Source organism: Protopterus annectens, chromosome 2.part0, assembly GCF_019279795.1.
Source record: "Protopterus annectens isolate FY-2018-M chromosome 2.part0, PAN1.0, whole genome shotgun sequence".
Classification (NCBI taxonomy): Eukaryota; Metazoa; Chordata; order Ceratodontiformes; family Protopteridae; genus Protopterus; species Protopterus annectens.
This window is the reverse complement of record NC_056728.1, coordinates 71,044,113-71,061,069: the sequence shown is the minus strand read 5'-3', so window position 1 is coordinate 71,061,069 and position 16,957 is coordinate 71,044,113. Positions and strand designations below refer to the sequence as shown.

The window sequence follows — 16,957 nt, the reverse complement described above, 5'->3', positions numbered from 1 at the left end:
CACAAACCTGCACTCCTTCAAATGCTCCTTAAAAGAATACTTAAACAAATAGTACAGGCTTAAGCACTCCTACATCTCTCCAACTGTCTTCTGCCCATCCCTTCCTACTTATATATATATTACACTCATACCTTTCCCTCTATTTTTCAAATTACCTTCACAACCTTATCCTGCCTTACTCCCTACCTCTCTCACCAATTAAATTATAAACTTGTATCCTTTCCCTCCTCTTAATAGATAGCAAACTTCAAATATATTTCTCTGCCCCTTCCCATATCCTGCTAACATTTCCATATGATGCATATCATGTTTCTGCTAAGATATTGCATAAAAAATGTGCAATTTATGACTGAATGTTATACTGTTAAAATGTCTGTTGAGTCTTTCCACCTGTTAAAAAACAGTGATTTATCCATATGTACCCAGGCCACTGCTGAAAAGGGGTACATTATGTCCCAGTTGTACTTTCCCCGTAAACAAATGTCAAATAAATAAATAAATAATGCAAGGAATGCAGCTCTCATCCTTGGTCATAAGTACTTGTGACAAAGACGGGGTCTAGCTGACAACAGGATGGCTTCAGCTCATAAGGTCGTGGAAATGGCAGCCTCTGAAGGTGCTGTTTCAGGGGCCTTGGGCGAAGTAGTTGGTACTCGTGAAAATGAAACTCCCAAATACTGGCATCTCCTTGGTCGACAAGCAGACTGTTGATGTGTGTGTGTGAGACTGGTAGTCTCCGGGGTTGAAAAATACACCCCTTCTTTGTGCAATCTCAGAGTTAGCATATATAATCATCAGGGAGTGGGGGGGTACAGAGGGCTTGCCCCTGTAAAAATGTTTTTTTTTTTTTTTTTTTTAAATTTTCAATTGCTCAGAACAAGGACTTTCCTCTATGTATGCATAGAGGACTGTTAATGTCACTGATATCAATGTTTGGGTGAGCTGATCAACATCAGTACTCGGATATGTACACAGACACACACACACACTACATCTGGTACCTTGAGCTATAAAAATCAAGACAGTACGATTACCTATTATGCCCCACCTATTCCCCTCCCTTGTGATGCTAGTGGTTGCACCTGGCGGATGGGCATGCAATGGAGACAATGAGGTTTATCGTGCTGCCTCTGCAGCAGCTCAGCCATGTCCACCCTGCTTCCTCTTTGGATCACACCTCCTATCATATGATGTCTGCAGCCTTCACCGGGTATTGTCGGAGACACCCACATCACTGCTCTTCCCCTGGGATGCCAACATCCATCCCTTCCTGCCACTTTGTCAGTTGCCTGAGTTGCTAATAGATTGTGGGCCACTTAGGCTGTAGTCATGGATTTATCCCTCTATGCCGATGGACTGGCTTAACATATATATATATACTTAAAGAAAAAGTGGACACAAAAAAATTGCCAAACTGTTTCACCATATGGCAACAAACACAGTTTTAAATTTCAATGAATTTACTAATTTATAAAATAAGAACTTTGGTGGTGATCTTGATAATGTATTAATTTCACAAGACACAAAATGACAAACATGTTGCATGCCTACCAGAAACCTGTTACTAATGGCTCATTCAAAATGTTGCTGTAATTAAGGAACAGATCTATTCATTTGAAGTAGGGGATTCAGTTCCTAATGAGCATCATTTTTTTTATAAACGCAAAGACTGCTTTGATTAAATGCATTTTAATACTGAGAAAACATTTTTGCAAAGCACGTTTAAAATGTACATTGAATTGCAGAATAAATACATTTTATATTCTGCAGCTACAGATCTACTTTTTGTTGCATTCTCATGCACTGTTTTAACATAAAACCACAAACATGCATTGGAAAGGAAGGGGACACAGAACATACTCTCCTATCAGGAAATGCTTTCCAGATTTGTTGAACAACATACTCTCCTATATTATAAATGCTAGAATTGTGAAAAAAAAAATATGGGCAATACATTTTGCATCATAGAAAACTTTGAAAGAGGATTTTTCATATTCTTTCTTCTATATGGGTGTGCAGCGGGAAACGCTGACCCTCTGAAACCCACATGCGGTGTGCAGTTACCCAGTCTTAAAAAAAAATAATGAAAATAATGTGGCCATTCTATGACGGGCCAGTACTGACTGAACTGATTTTGCTTTAGCAATCGTCAATGAGAAAATCAAATACCTTATGGCCATATGCAAAACAATTTCAAAAAGAAAAGTGCTTACTGATCTGGTGGGACACCATTCTAAACATTCCACAACACTTTTCATGCATGAAACCCTAAACCTGCCTGACCCCATCCTGCATAGTTAAAATCTACAAGTAAAAATCATCTTCCAGCAAACACATCTGAGGTCTACAGAAAAAGCAGGCTTACCACAAGTATGCAACTTCTAAGGTACAGCATGCTATACTAAAGGAGGAGCTGAGAGTTAGTGTAAGCTACTTACAAACTGAAGCTGCAGGTTACCGCCCATTAAAAGCTAAAGGAAGGACACGCTGAATATATCAGTTTGGTGAGAAGAAAATTTCCTGGGAATTTACAAATTTATACTGGCCCCGCCCGCACTGGTACCCAATATTAAGGAGCTTGTCTCAATGCCCTGCTTGGACCCTTCCTCAAGTACCGCACCTACTGTCCCAGCAAAACCATCAGATCCTGCACAGCCAGCTCAGGACTTTAAACCTGGCAGCATGGTGGATAAAGTAGTCATACAAAACACCTCTCAGCAAAGCTGTGATGGATGTCATTTTGGAAGCCAGAAGGCCTAGTACTAGAAAATCTTATGCTGGAAAATGGAAGAGATTCTGTGCTTGGAACCAAGCACAAGGAACAGATACAGCTGTGCCAAATATTCCTCAGATTTTACAATACTTAACTGAGATGCTGGACAAAGGCTTATCTTTCTCATCTATTAAAATTCATGCCTCTGCCATTTCGGCTCATTACAATGCACAGCCACCAATCTTTTCTCATCCCTTATTAACAACAGTACCTCAGAGGAGACAAAAATTTAAGGCCTCCAAGGAGATCACCAATGCCTGCATGGGACCTCAACTATGTCTTGTAAAAACTCACCCTGCCTCCTTTTGAGCCAGCTGCTACTGCTGATATAATGTTTTTATCTTGGAAAACAGCTCTGCTCCAGAGCTACAGGCACTCATGGCTGTGGAACCTTATATCATTTTTTATTCGGACAGGGTCTCCCTGAGGACAAACCCAACATTTATGCCTAAAGGTGGTGTCCAGTGTGGCTCTTAACCAAACCATTCATCTGTCAACTTTTGATCCAAATCCACAGAACAAGGGGGAAAGAATTCTGCATTCTTTGGATGAACGCAGCTTCGATTCTACTTGGACAGAAGCAAAGTTTTCAGAAAGAGCAATTACTAGTGGCATATGCTGCAGGATCACAAGGAAAGGCTATCTCAAAGCAGACTATTTCAAAATGGATAGCCCACTACATTAGTTTCTGCTACTTACAACATGGCAAGCGAGTGCCTAAGGGCATTAGGCCACATTCAACCAGAGCTGCAGCCACTTCAGCAGTCTTTCTCAGGGGAGTACCAACCAAGGACATTTTAGAGGCAGCAACTTGGAGTTCAGTGCCCACCTTTACAAAGCACTATCATCTGCCACTCTACTCTAAATCCAGGGCAGGCTTTGCCACTGCAGTTCTGCAGGGTCTCATAGCCGCTCCTAATGCGGTTTAGCTCCAGACTCCCAACCATAGCTTTGGGAATCTACCCAAATGTAATGACTGCAACAGTGAAACACGAACATAGTACAGTTGTGTACACTTACCATAAATGTAGATGTTAAGAGTGTATTCACTGCTGCAGTCCAGGTTACCCATCCGCCATTCCCCTTTCTTCTGCTGGAACCTATGTGATGTATTTGCTTGTAGATGAAGGTAAAGCTTATATTGGTGCATGTATTTATACATATATAAATTTTGGCTACCCTTTTTGGGGGCACCTGACATCTGGGGCAAGAAAAGAAAATTGCGTCGGCTGCATCTTTTATACCCCTGATGTCAGGGAGGGGGCGACAGTGGCGGACCCGGGACTTTGGAGTTCGGGCCGACTGGGGGCAACCTGCCAGAGGGATTGCCAGGTGTAATGACTGCAACAGTGAATACACTAACATCTACATTTATGGTAAATGTACACAACCGTACTTTATTTGCAAAGTGAATTCATCTCAAAGTGTTTGTTACTCTGAGCTTCTTCTGCCGTGTACAATTTATTCGCAAAGTACAGTCATTTTTAAGTATTTCTTACTGATAAGAAATGTTTTCGTAATGTACAGTGTTTTCAAAGTGTTCTTGTGTTCCCATGTAAGCTGTTGTGCCTAGCTACTATCAAGATTTTCTTTCCAGGAGGTATAAAATCTTTCATTTCCCAAAGAGATGCAGTAAGGGTTTTGGAGGAGAAGGAAGGAACGGACTTGATGGCTACAAAACAGCAGTAAAGAGGTTGAAAGGATTAGTGGCCGTTACCAAGAGTGGGGGACTTCAATGTCAGAAACTTCTTTCTGATGGCAAAGAAAGGAATAACAATAAAAAGAAAAATAAAGGGAAGTCAGAGGTAGAGTATTTGAAGCATTTGAAAGGAGTCAGAGAGAGAGAAGGGGATAAAGAAGAGCCAAAAATAGAAGCATAAACCTACTGCCCAATGGTTACCCTGACTATGATACCTAGAGAAAGACTAAAAGAATAGAGTATAAAATCCAGACTAAGCAAATGAAGGAGCTGTCTTTGCTTCACATGGTTATAAATACTGTATATAGGTTTTTAAACAAAATTAGGACAGACAAGGGCTTTAAAGACGGGCTAGGGACAAATAATGCAAACTACATGTTCAGCACTGTTAGATTAATTTTAGAGGAAATACTAGAAATGATGCAGATTTTTGGATTTAAAATGAAGTAGTAAATGTTTTCTTTTGCAATAATTCAGTTGAATAGATTATTTTAATTACTGTTTTGCTCTAAAACATGACTGCAGTTGAAAATGATTATAGTGTGTACTGGTAACAGAGAAGAGCTATGTAAAAGCCAGTATCAAACCATATTTTCTCTTAGATGTAAATAAAGCATCTGATGTCAATTTTCATTTTCTCCTCAATGGATGGGTTCTGGTCCGATCCTTCGGATCCGACTCTGCTGTTGCTGGGGCTCGTGGCAGCCGGGAAACTCTCGACCTTCTTCTCCTTTGCCCGTGGTGCACCCTAGGTTGCTTCAGATCTCGTTTGCCACTTTCCTGAACTCTTGAGCACTTGTCAGATAAGTTTATTATTACATATTTTCTACTCTAATTTCTTAGATTCTTATAGTTTTTGTATTCCCCTTACCTGTCATATAATTAGTACTTTCTAAACCACTACTGTTAGTAGTTCTTCCTCTTTTTTGACTTTAGTACTGAGCGTACCTCTTAAATACTATTGCTAGTATTTACTTTTTCTATAATTGGTATACCTTCTTTTTCTACCATTGCTGCTGTTTTTTCTTTTTCTGCTTCTCTTTCCTAAAAACAGAGGGGTTGGGAGGGTGGCTTAATGGTTAAGATGTTTGCCTTACAAACACAAGGTGCAGGGTTTGAGTCTCACAAGGGATAATTGGATAGGCTTACAATGGCTTGCAAGGGCAGTTAGCCTAGTACTAACCTATGAACCTATGGGCCATAGAAGGATTGGCACACTAAAACCAAAAACACACTAGTAAGAGAAAGTACAGCAGTGAAAACAGAGTCATACAGCTGGTAGAAGATAATCTGTGAAATCCTAGTTTGTTTCTGTTAAGTGTGCAAGGTAATAATACCTTGAAATAAGTAAATCACTTAGAAGAGATACATTAATTTCTGAACTAATATCTCCACTACATGTATTTGTGTACGATAAAGACAAGACAAAACTACATGGCAATTTAGTAGAAGCACAGGCTGCACCATGCGTCTTAGCATGGATAACTTTTGTTTTAAATTAACTCAAGTCTGTGTGTGTGGCTGTCAGTTTGGGACATTTGCTCCTATAAGGAGCAGAAAACTTCAATATCTGAAGATGTACATAGTTCTGTGTGTTAATATTAAGTCAATAGGTTTTAGGGGGGGTATTGGTGATGTGTTTGTTTTTTGTGTTTGTTTGAGGGCTTTCAATAAAACAAAAAGTTTTGTAAGATGTGACATAGGCTCAAATGGATATGACAAGAAACAACTGTAGAAAAGTTCAACCTGCCAAACAGTGTCTGCATGCAACACAAAAGCTGAAAGTAGACATTTAACAAAAAAACTATTACACATAAAAGGTGGGAATTATAACTTTTTAATACAATGATGCTTTCTGTAATGTCTTTAAATGTCAGTGGTCTCACAGATAAATACAAAAAAAAGTGAACATTGTTAAAAAAAAAAAAACAAAGTGCAACTAGCTATGCTATAGCAGACACACTTGGAAAGAACTAAACATGTGAATTTGAAAAAGAAAGGTTTTCAGGACGGTTATGGAATAACTGGGACAAAAGAAATAGTGCTTGTATTAATTGCAAGAGGAGCTCTGATAGTAAAAGAAGAGGGTAAAAAAGATAATAATGGTAGATTTGTAGTACTAAGGGGCTACCAGCAAGGGGGGAGGAATACACTGAAATACATTTATATTCCACCCAAAACTGCTATTATAGAGCTTAAGAAAATTCTGGGAGAAATAATCATTTTTCAGCAAGGAAAATTACTTACAGATGGGGACTGAAATTTGATTTGCTGCCCCAGAAGGGAAAGTATATGAAAGGCGGGTAGACTTTTGAAGAACTTTATGAAAATATTTGGCATGGAAGATGCAAATTCAGTACTAGGCATTTGGAGTAAATTTACACATTATTCCTCAAGATACAACAACTGTGCTAGACTAGACAGAATTTACATTTCACAGGAACACGTACATTTAATTGAAAGTCTTTATATGCATCCAATAACTTTCAGATCATATGACAATAATAACTAAAAGAAAAACACAGGGTAATGAAATAAAAAGGAGACACTGGCACCTTCCTTTCCCACTTACCTGTTAAAAAGAGGAATTTAAGGAATGGGTAGTGTAAATATTTCTATATTCTCTAATAGCTCCTGAATAACTTTCTGAAAATATAGCTAGGGAATGGGATAAAATTAAAGTGGAGTTTAAAAACAGGGTGGAAATAAAAGAAAGGGAGATATGGTTAAGAAGTAACAAAATAACAAAAGGAGGAGGAACTGCAAAATGTTAAACAGAAAATAAGGAATTACCTCGATAATATGCATGAGTTTAGAAAGACTGCCATTACGCAACTGTTTTTTGATATCTCCAGAGCACAAAAACTTTTAGCACAATGACTCAGGCAACAGAAAGTAGTCACCAAGCTGTCACCAAGCTTAAACAGCCTAGAGCAAGGAAGGGTAACAAGACACCCTATAGAGGTAGGAAAAATATTTCGGAAATTCTACGGACGACTGTATAAATCAGAGAAATATGGAAATTAAGAAAAAGGTACAAAAGGAAATGTTTATGGAAGAATTATATATGCCAAGGTTAGAGGTAGATGAGGCACAATTACTAATAGGAGAGGAGGAGCTGAGATAAAAGTGATGATGTATAACCAACCTACAGGAAAGTCCCCAGGGATAGATGACATTACTCTGGAAGTTTGGAAGCTAGGAGGGAAAAAACTGAAAAATATCTGAAAGGTTTTGTTTAACAGTATTTAAAGAGGAATAGAAATACCAACATACTGGAAGAAATTGGTAGCAGCTGTAAAACCTAAAGAGGGTAAAGATCCATCAGATACAGCTTCATAAAGGCCCATTTCAATACTAAACCATGATTATAAAGTTTTCATGTCTATAATGGCGAAACGAATGGCAAAAGTGATGTCATAACTGATAGATATAGATCAATGTGGTTTTTTGGAGTGGAGCCAATCATTTGACAACATTAACAGAACCCGGATGATACAGAGGGAAGCTTTGTTGGAGAGTCTTGATGCAGAGAAAGCATTTGATAGAGTAAGCTGTGACTTTATTAGTAGGTTAGGTAAAGTATTTGCACTCCCTGATAAAAGTACAAGGTTGATTAGGAGGATATATGAGGGATCGAAGGCAAAAAAAGAAAGTGGGTGGGTTTCTCTGATAATTTCTGTTCGAGCAGAGGAACAAGGTAGGGTTGTCCTCTTTTCCCTTTGTTATTTGCATTATATTTAGAACCACTGGCAAAAAAAAAACAAAGGACTCAGAAATTGAAGGATATGATTGGTATGGTATTCAAGAAAAGCTGGCTTTATCTGCAGATTATGATATTTTATACCTGACAAAACCAGAAAAAGATATTACAGTGTTGTGGAAAATTTTGAGACAGTTTCCAATATTTTTGGGATACAAAATTACTGAAGCTAAAACAAAGGCAATAGCAGTAAATTATTTACTCAAACATTAATTGGTTCAGCAATATCCATATTTATGAGCACATGATAAAACAAAGTATTTAGGAGTATGGATTAAAAATGATTCCCAGTGTGGCAGCTAAGGATATGGGGAAGAGGCTAAACAAAAGAGAATACAAAAACTGAGAATTTGGAAGCTCTGTTATATGGATACGGACAGTAAGATACAAGCAGTTAAAATGCTTTTAAACCCTTTAGTCTCATACACAGGTCAATCATATTTTTATCAACCACAGGAGAAGCTGTGGATAGCAATAATAAAGAGCTGTAGGATTTTATCTGAGAGGGGAAGACATCAAGAGTCAAGTGGGATAAGCTAATTCTTCCAATAGAACAGGGCGGATTGGGATTACCCACTTTGAATGGGGTATTTCAGAGCTACACAGTTAAGGCTCCTATACATAGTACAAGCAAAAAATTATAACTCAAAGTGGAAAGAGTTGATGATAAAATGGGGGGGGGCTCCAGAAATACGGAGAGACTCAGATTTTGGATGCAGACCTTTAAGAAGGCCAACTATAATCATACAGAATATTATATTCATAAAGTAGCAGAAAGTATTCTAAACACTGCTAACACGGGAATGGAGACAGGAGACTTGGCAGATAGGGATGACTGCAATTAGGGATGCAGACAATAGGCAAGAGGGGCTGGAATGTATTGGAAAAAATGTTAAAAGAACTGAGGTATTTGGAGCAAATAGCTAGAGAGGGAAAAGTAATAAAAATGGGAAGACGCCAAGTATTTATTTGGAGTACAGGTTAGAGATTGCCTTCCCTATCAAGGATTAATATCAGACTATAGGCAAAAAGAAAGAAATGGGGGGGGCTAAATTTAAGAGCAGCACTGGTAGAGTTTCACAGAATCTAGATCACAAGCTGATGTTAAAAAAGGAACAATTAGTAAAGCATATAAAATACTGCATGATAACTATAAAATCTAAAATCAGTCAAAAGAGGTTAGAAAAGATTGGGAAGAGAGATTGGATAAGCAATTCACAAAAACAATGGGGGGATATATGTACATCTCCCAAATATGCAATAAGGTTTAACAATTTAGGACTTTTGCTTGGAAATGTTTACATGGATATTTTTATACCCCAAGTAGACTAGATCATTTTTCTTCAGGTTGATTGCAAATGTTGGAGGTGTGATGGGGAAGAAAGAAGCAACTGGGAATATATGTTCCAGGAGTGTAAAGAGATGGCAGACTTTAAAGATTCCCTGTAGACTACTCTGGATGGAGATGCTGGGTGAGCAAACTGGTGTAATTAGGGAAATGATTTTTCTGAGCTATGATACAGAATTGTAACTGCCTAGGGGTAGTAAGGCCTTGCTGAAGCTAATTATGGCAGCTGCCAAAAAAGGATTTACTAGAAAATGTAAATCAAAATCTAAATCAACTGTACTAGAAGTAGTGAATATAGTAACAGAGATAAAACAGGAAATGGGATCTTTAAAAAATGGGTAGAAGCAAATTACATTGGAAAAATGTGAATTGTAGGAACAATACATATAGGTGAGGAATGAGGTTGAAAAAAGGCAGGACTTGAATGAGCTATGTGATGTTTGACTGACAATGACTGGGTAGATTACAAGTGATATATAATGTTTGCGACTAGGATTGTGTCAATATGGTTTGTGACGTAAAATGCTTGCAGCTGGGATTATGTCAATATGGTTTGTTTTCATTTATATAAATATATGATTGGCTATGTCATAAGTGATAATTAAAGATGTTTCTTGTTTAAAAAAAAAATATTGTAAACTTTTTACAATATCCAAGTATCTAAAGCTAGTCTACCCTGATGTGTCCGAAGACGTGTGCCATCACACACTAAAATGGCTACTACTTTCATTTTCCAAAAAAAGCTGAAACTGTCTAGTGTTATGATGCCCTATACCAGATACTCCTCCAATCTTCGCTTCCTCAGTCAGAGCATCATAACAGCTTATTACTCAGTTGTAACTGACAATATGTATTAAAAAGATCAGTCTGTCCATCAGCACAATACTTTCACTGATGTTTTATCAAGTATCTCACCTTACCATGTATTGTCCTTGTAATCAAATTGTTTTACATTTCTTTTTCCCTTTGTTTTCATTTCAGTACCAGTTTCACAATAATTAATGGTGAAAAACAGATTGCTGAACTCTCTTTATAAATATACATTAAGAATCTCTAGAAATATGCCCTGAAAAATACACAATTTGAATTGCATATTGTGTCATTATGCAAATATCTCTGCATCATACAACATTTTAGCATCAAGTGGACAAGCTTATTTTATGCTGAATCAATGAACGTGTTCAAAGAAAACGAGTCATATTTGCCGTGTATACTGATATAATATGGCAGCCTGTTTACCGAAAGAAAAATACAACACATGCCTATTAAGAAGTACAGTGGTGCTGTTGGTAGTATTATAGTATGGCTTCAAAATACTACAGAGCCATGCAAAACCAAAACTGAATATCCACAGCATACCACTGCTTGAATGCATTCTTAGACATTAAAAGAAACTATCATGAAGTTCAAAACCAACACAACTAGACAGTGTATGGATATTGAATTACTTCCACAAAGGTACAGCCTATGAACCTGACAAATTGCAGTATGGCCAAAAAAAAAGCTGTACTGTAGACTATATGTTGATGTTTTCTTCCAATTAAATGCTGTACTGTTATGAAGAACTCACCAATATGTCACTGCGATATGCACAAACATTATGGTAAGAAGATGCAATGCTTACAGCACCCTCTCCCCGCCTCTATGCGCTAACAGTTGGTAGAAGAATGTCAGCACAACTCATGGCTATGTCAAAAAACAGCAGCTGATGGAAAGATTGAAGTGTACGAAGGTCCTACCCCAGCAATAAGTTTTGCCCTAGAAAAGGCTACAAACAACTGATCTGACTTTCTGAAATCTTTTATTCTAAAAAGATAACAGAGTTGAACATCTAGCATGTGTAAAATACACTCCCATTTGCTTGAGAATCTTGGGAAGAACACTGGTAGATCAATAGACTGATTTAGCTTTTTTGTCAGATGCCACCTTAGGGAGAAAGGCCGAGACAGTTCTTAACACCCCTCTGCTTTTCTGAAATACTAAGCAAGGTGGCTTGCATGAAAGTGCTTGTAGTTCATGAATTCTTCTAGCTGAGGTGACTGCATCAAGGAAAATTGTCTTCCAAGAAAGAAATTTTAGGCTCACAGAAGCTGTTGGTTCAAAGCCCCCCGAGTCAAAGCTTGCAGCAAGATTTGTAATATCTCATAGAGGGGCTGGGTCCCCAACTAGAGGTCTTAGCAAGAAAGTTCCCTTCAGGAAGGCCTTGGAAATTTTCAGAGATGCTGTGTTGTCATTTTTTACTACATGAAAATTAGAAATATCAAACACTTGTACTTTGATAATAGAAAAACTGTAACCATTCTGAAAAGGTTCTTACAAAAAATTCCAAAATAGTAGGAAGAGATGCTGAGAAAGGATCTAAAACCTTTGTTAAGACTCTAATGAAAAAACTTTTCCCTTTTACTGTGGTACACATTTTTTTGGGTACTGATTTTTGAGAAGCTGAGATGATGTGGACCACTGACGTATGAAGCCTGGTATTTCTGACTACAGTTAAAACTGGAGGAACCAAGTGGTCAAATTCATGTACTTTTGATTCAAAAGAGGCAGTCCGGACAGGTGACTCAACAGATTTGGATACTGAGAATCAGCCTGGGTGAAAAACAGTCAACTCCTAAACCAAACTTAAAAAACACACTGATACTAATATCCAGAACACAGGAGAAACTAAGATTCGGATAGTGATCCAACATCCAAGGTGGATGTTGTAGATGAGGCCACAGGAAGGGAAACCAAACTTGCTGGGACCAAAAAGGGGTAATGAGGATTTCTCTGGTCTTGTACCATCTGGCTTTTGGAATACGTTTTGTTATTAGAGGTAAGGGGGAAAAGGCTTAAAGGAGACCTAGGGCCAACTGTGGACAACAGCATCACCCAGTGACTATCCCTGTGAAGGGATCAAGGCAAAATAACTGCTGACTTGTTTTTTCAGATAGGATGCAAAAAGACTGCAGCGAGGTTGGCCTCAGCAGTGGAAAATCCGAGATGCCACTGTTTGGTTGAGGGACCACTTGTGAGGCATAAGTATCAACCTGCTGAGCTTGTCTGCTAGTACACTGGAACTCTCCAGGATGTCTTTTGTTCTCAGAAATTGATGCAAAGTCATTGTCCATTGCCACACTCTCATGGCTTCCCAGCAAAGAGGATATGATCAAGTTCCCCCTTGTTAATTGATACACCAGATTATGGCCATGTTGTCTGTCTGGACAGAAATCACACCCTTGGAGAGGAAATCCTGAAAGGCCTGCAATGCTAGGAAAACCACTCTCATCTACAATACACTGATGTAAAGACTGGACTCTAGATGTGACCAAGAACCTTGGACTGTTCTCCCTTCAAAGAGGCCATCCGTGCTTACTGCAGCCAGTGGCTGTGCCATGTAGAACAGTCATCCTTCTGTTACTGATGGATAGGTTATCCATCGTCTGGATGTGATCCTCGCATACTTGTGTGAGATGAATTCTGGAATGGAGAGGGTAAAGTGCTCTGAGATCATTGAACTGAGAGAGTCCACTGAAGTACTAACATGTGAAACCTGCCTAAAGGTACCAGCATGACTGTCAAAGCTATCTGATCTAGTAGCTAAAGTATTAGTCTTGCCTGGGGAGAAAGATGTTGCATAACTTGGGTGGCAACTAGGAGTAGGGGGAAGTACCCTAGAATGTGGTCATTTGGCCATTTGAAGAGCTGTGTTTAGATGACATCCAATGAACTCTATCTGTTGGGTAGGAGTCAACTGGCTGGTGAGACAAAGGCAGCACTCTGTACTGATAGTGACTGGCTCTCAACTGGAAACAGAGAAATCTCCTAGATTGTCGCTCTACTTTTACATGACAGTAGGCAACCTGGAAATCTATACACCACACCCAACTGTCTTCTTTAGAAGAGGTAGTATCAACTGTAGTGTGACCATCTGGAATTGTCTGCTTCACAAATTTATTGAGATGAACTGGATACAAAATCTGTCTCAGATCCCCCTGCCTTTTTTGGAACTAAAAAGAACCTGGAATAGCCTTGGGACTCTAACTGATATACAGGGACCTGTTGGATGACTATTTTCCTAGCACCTTGGAAATTTCTGCTGCTGGGAATTGAGTAGACTCTGGTTATTATCCTGACCACTCAGGAATCTGTGGTGATGTTTTGCCAGTCTTCTGGGTGCAGGGGACAAGCACCTCCCGAATGCCTCCACAGTGCAGCAGATGGGCAACCTTTCATTAGTGCTGGCAGGGTTTTTCAGTGAAGGAGTCATGAAAACCATGAGTATGTGATCTGCCTTTGCCTCTAGGAAGATGTTTGTTGGAAGTTTGTTTTTTCTTGTTACTATACTGTTAAGTTGTTGTATTATAAAATGAATAAAAACATTTTGGAAAAGAAAAAGGAATGATCTCCCTCTACCTCGGGGAGGTCTGTCTGCAGGAGTTCTGTGGTGATAACCATGTGAGTTCCTCAACCACATTCTCTTGCTACCTCTCTGATTCCTAGAAAAGGTTCTTTGGGGTGGAGAAACAGATTCCCATGCCAGAGAGGGTTATACCATTCTGTTCACTCTTGGTGAGCATATCTTTTACTTTTGGTCCAAACAGTGTGGAACTATTAAAGGAGGCAATGATAAAGGACATCTTCAAACCTTCTGTGAAGTCACAAAGGCACATCCAAACATGCCGGAGTATTGTGATGCCAGTGTCTGCTACCCTAGCTGTGTTATCAGCTGCATTCAACAGCAGGTACATGGTCACATTTGACACTGGTTGAAGCATAGACAGTTAGGAGTCTGTGCATTCTTTTGAACACTGTCTGGTAAGCTACCACAGAGTGACATGGTAAGTTCTTTGGTCAACTCCCTCTGGAAACGTGTCAAGTGAGCTACACAGTTCAGCACGTGGAGCAAATGTCGCTAAAGCATATGTCCATTTTTCCAAACCTGTCCAAAGCTCTTGATTCAATATTAGGGGGATAAACAGATGAACTTTCTTTGGACAGTTCCTTTTTTGTGGCTGCTGCTATGATCATGGCATCTACTGGTGGACATTTACTCTAGTGCTTCCTGTCCTTATGAGCTACCAAAATACTATCTGGCTTTTTTAGAACTACTTCACGACATCAGGATCCATCAAAGCTCACTTAGCTAATGAAGTGGTACCACTCATGACCCAGAAGAGCTAGCACAAAAAGCTTTGAAGAATACTGATTAGTCAGGTGAAGGATCATCGGTGGATCAACCCCTTCATTGTTTCATTCACTCAAGGATATCACCAAAAGCTATGTCATCAAAAGGGAGATCTAGGGGATTCTTCTCCCTCACCCAAGTCTGTGTCTTCTGTGACTGACTCCAGTGATTAGTCTAAGTGCTTCTGTTTGCACATCTGCTTTCTTTGATCCTGCCTTGGGGAAACATCAAAAGGGTCAAAATCAGACTGGGAACTCACAAAGTGAGTGACTGCTGGATCTATTGAGACTGGCTGTCCCTGTTGAATAGGATGACTGGAAGGAGAAACAATACCCACTTGAGGTTGGGACGGGGGCAAACTGGAAGATAATGCCTCATCTTTTTGTCTGACCAAAATCCTTTTGAAGGCCTCTAAGGCCAAAGCAACAATCAGAGTTGAGGGAACCCTTCCACCAACAGATGATGAAGGGTACTTCCTTGTTCCCATGGAGCATGGCTCTGAGACTTACCTCAGACCAAAACTGTAGAAAGGCAAGACCCCAAAACTTGGAGATGGCTCCAAAAACTTTGGAGTTGACTCACCTCCCTGAGCCCCTGTGTCAATGCTTTGGCTCAGAGACTCTTCCTGATCTGAACACATTAGAGTCGAGCCAGTCAAGGATGCTGCTGTCAATGTCATTCAGACTGTTGGCTCCAGCAAAGGTGAAGCTTTTATCAGTGACAGCTGGACCTGAAGGATGGACGGGTAACTGAGATAACAGGAGCAGGATGGCTGGACCCATACCTGGGGCATTCAAAGTGGATGGCACAAGAACTCCTCCAAGTTGAATTTGCATTCTCAAGAACTTCCTCATCATTCTATTTGTAAAGCTTCTGGATGACTGGGCAGACCTCGATGATGGTGATGCCATAGAAGATGGCCTGGAGTATCTCCTTTCTTGAAGGATCGGTGAGTGAAGTCTTGGGCTCACTAATTTCAAGGTAAGATAGACCCGTGGAGAGGAACACTGGAGCCAAGGAACTGGTGGATCCAACTTCTGAGCCCTCCTAGGATCCTGAACTAAGGAATCTGTTGGATATGGGGACATTTTCGTTGCCTTTTCACAATTATTTCCTCTATTCCTTCTTTTGGTCTCTCCTCTTCCTTCAATTTAGTTTTGTCCATTTTATTGCTTGGAGAACCTGACAAAGCAGGAATATTAATTTGGGCAGACCCTGCCTGAGTGGAAGGAGAGCTTTTAAAATTAGCTCTTCTTTCCTAGTCTGAATGTCTCTGGTGCCAAAACAGGCACAGGCTTGACAGCCAACATCTAGATGAGCAGTTCCCAAGCAATACACACACAAGGAGTGCAGGTCTTGTGGGAGAATTTTTAAAACCTTAAACTTTCTCAGCCATCCTAGAAAAAAAAGACACTATACTAAAACAGAAGATATAGAAATAATCCCTATACTATCAGTTGGAAGTATTAATACTAATAAAACCTATATCAGCAGTTCTGAAAGAGTACATGCTTCTAAATATCAAAAAAACACACCACTCTATTCAAAACAGGTTAAGACAGATAGGAACTGGAGGGGTTAGCTATTGACTACTAACTGCTCTAAAAACCTAGACAAGTAATTTTATGTGCATGTGCTAAGTTAGTTTAAAAAAAAACTAAGTATACCCTAACAAGTCAACAAGCTATATATTATTTAGTAAGAACTACCAATAGGAGAGGAGAAAATATGTCTAAAAACATAAATTCTTACTGTTCTAAACAGCCCTTGGATATGCATCTGGACACTTCAGATGGCAAATGAAATCTGAGGTACTAAGGTAGAGTGGAATGAATTGCAGGTAGGGAAGGTATCACAGCCCTGGATTCGTAAGCCTCACAAAAGGTGCAGAAGTCAGATTCAGTTGGATCAGACAACCCAAAGGTTGAATCAGATGAAAACAGACAACACTGGATCAGCAGTCAACATGCACCATCAGTGACTGCAAGTTTTAAAAGTGCTATTAGAAAGATATGAAAGAAATATGGCATTAATCACACATACACAGTGATGCAGAGTTAGGATAGTGTCAATAAAGGTTTGTAAAATTTGTACTGGAGGAAGTTAAATTATAAAACAGACATATATGGAATGATCTGCAAGTTACTCCTCAACAATAATTTACTTCTTAAAAATATTAATGGGAAGAAATTAGAAAGATAATG

General features: G+C 39.2%; 1 protein-coding gene across 1 annotated transcript in view; it reads right to left on the bottom strand.

The window, feature by feature from the left end:
* PCNT (pericentrin) overlaps positions 1-16,957 on the bottom strand; it is a gene marked incomplete in the record, with an annotated part of 2,997,294 nt that overhangs the window by 753,153 nt on the left and 2,227,184 nt on the right.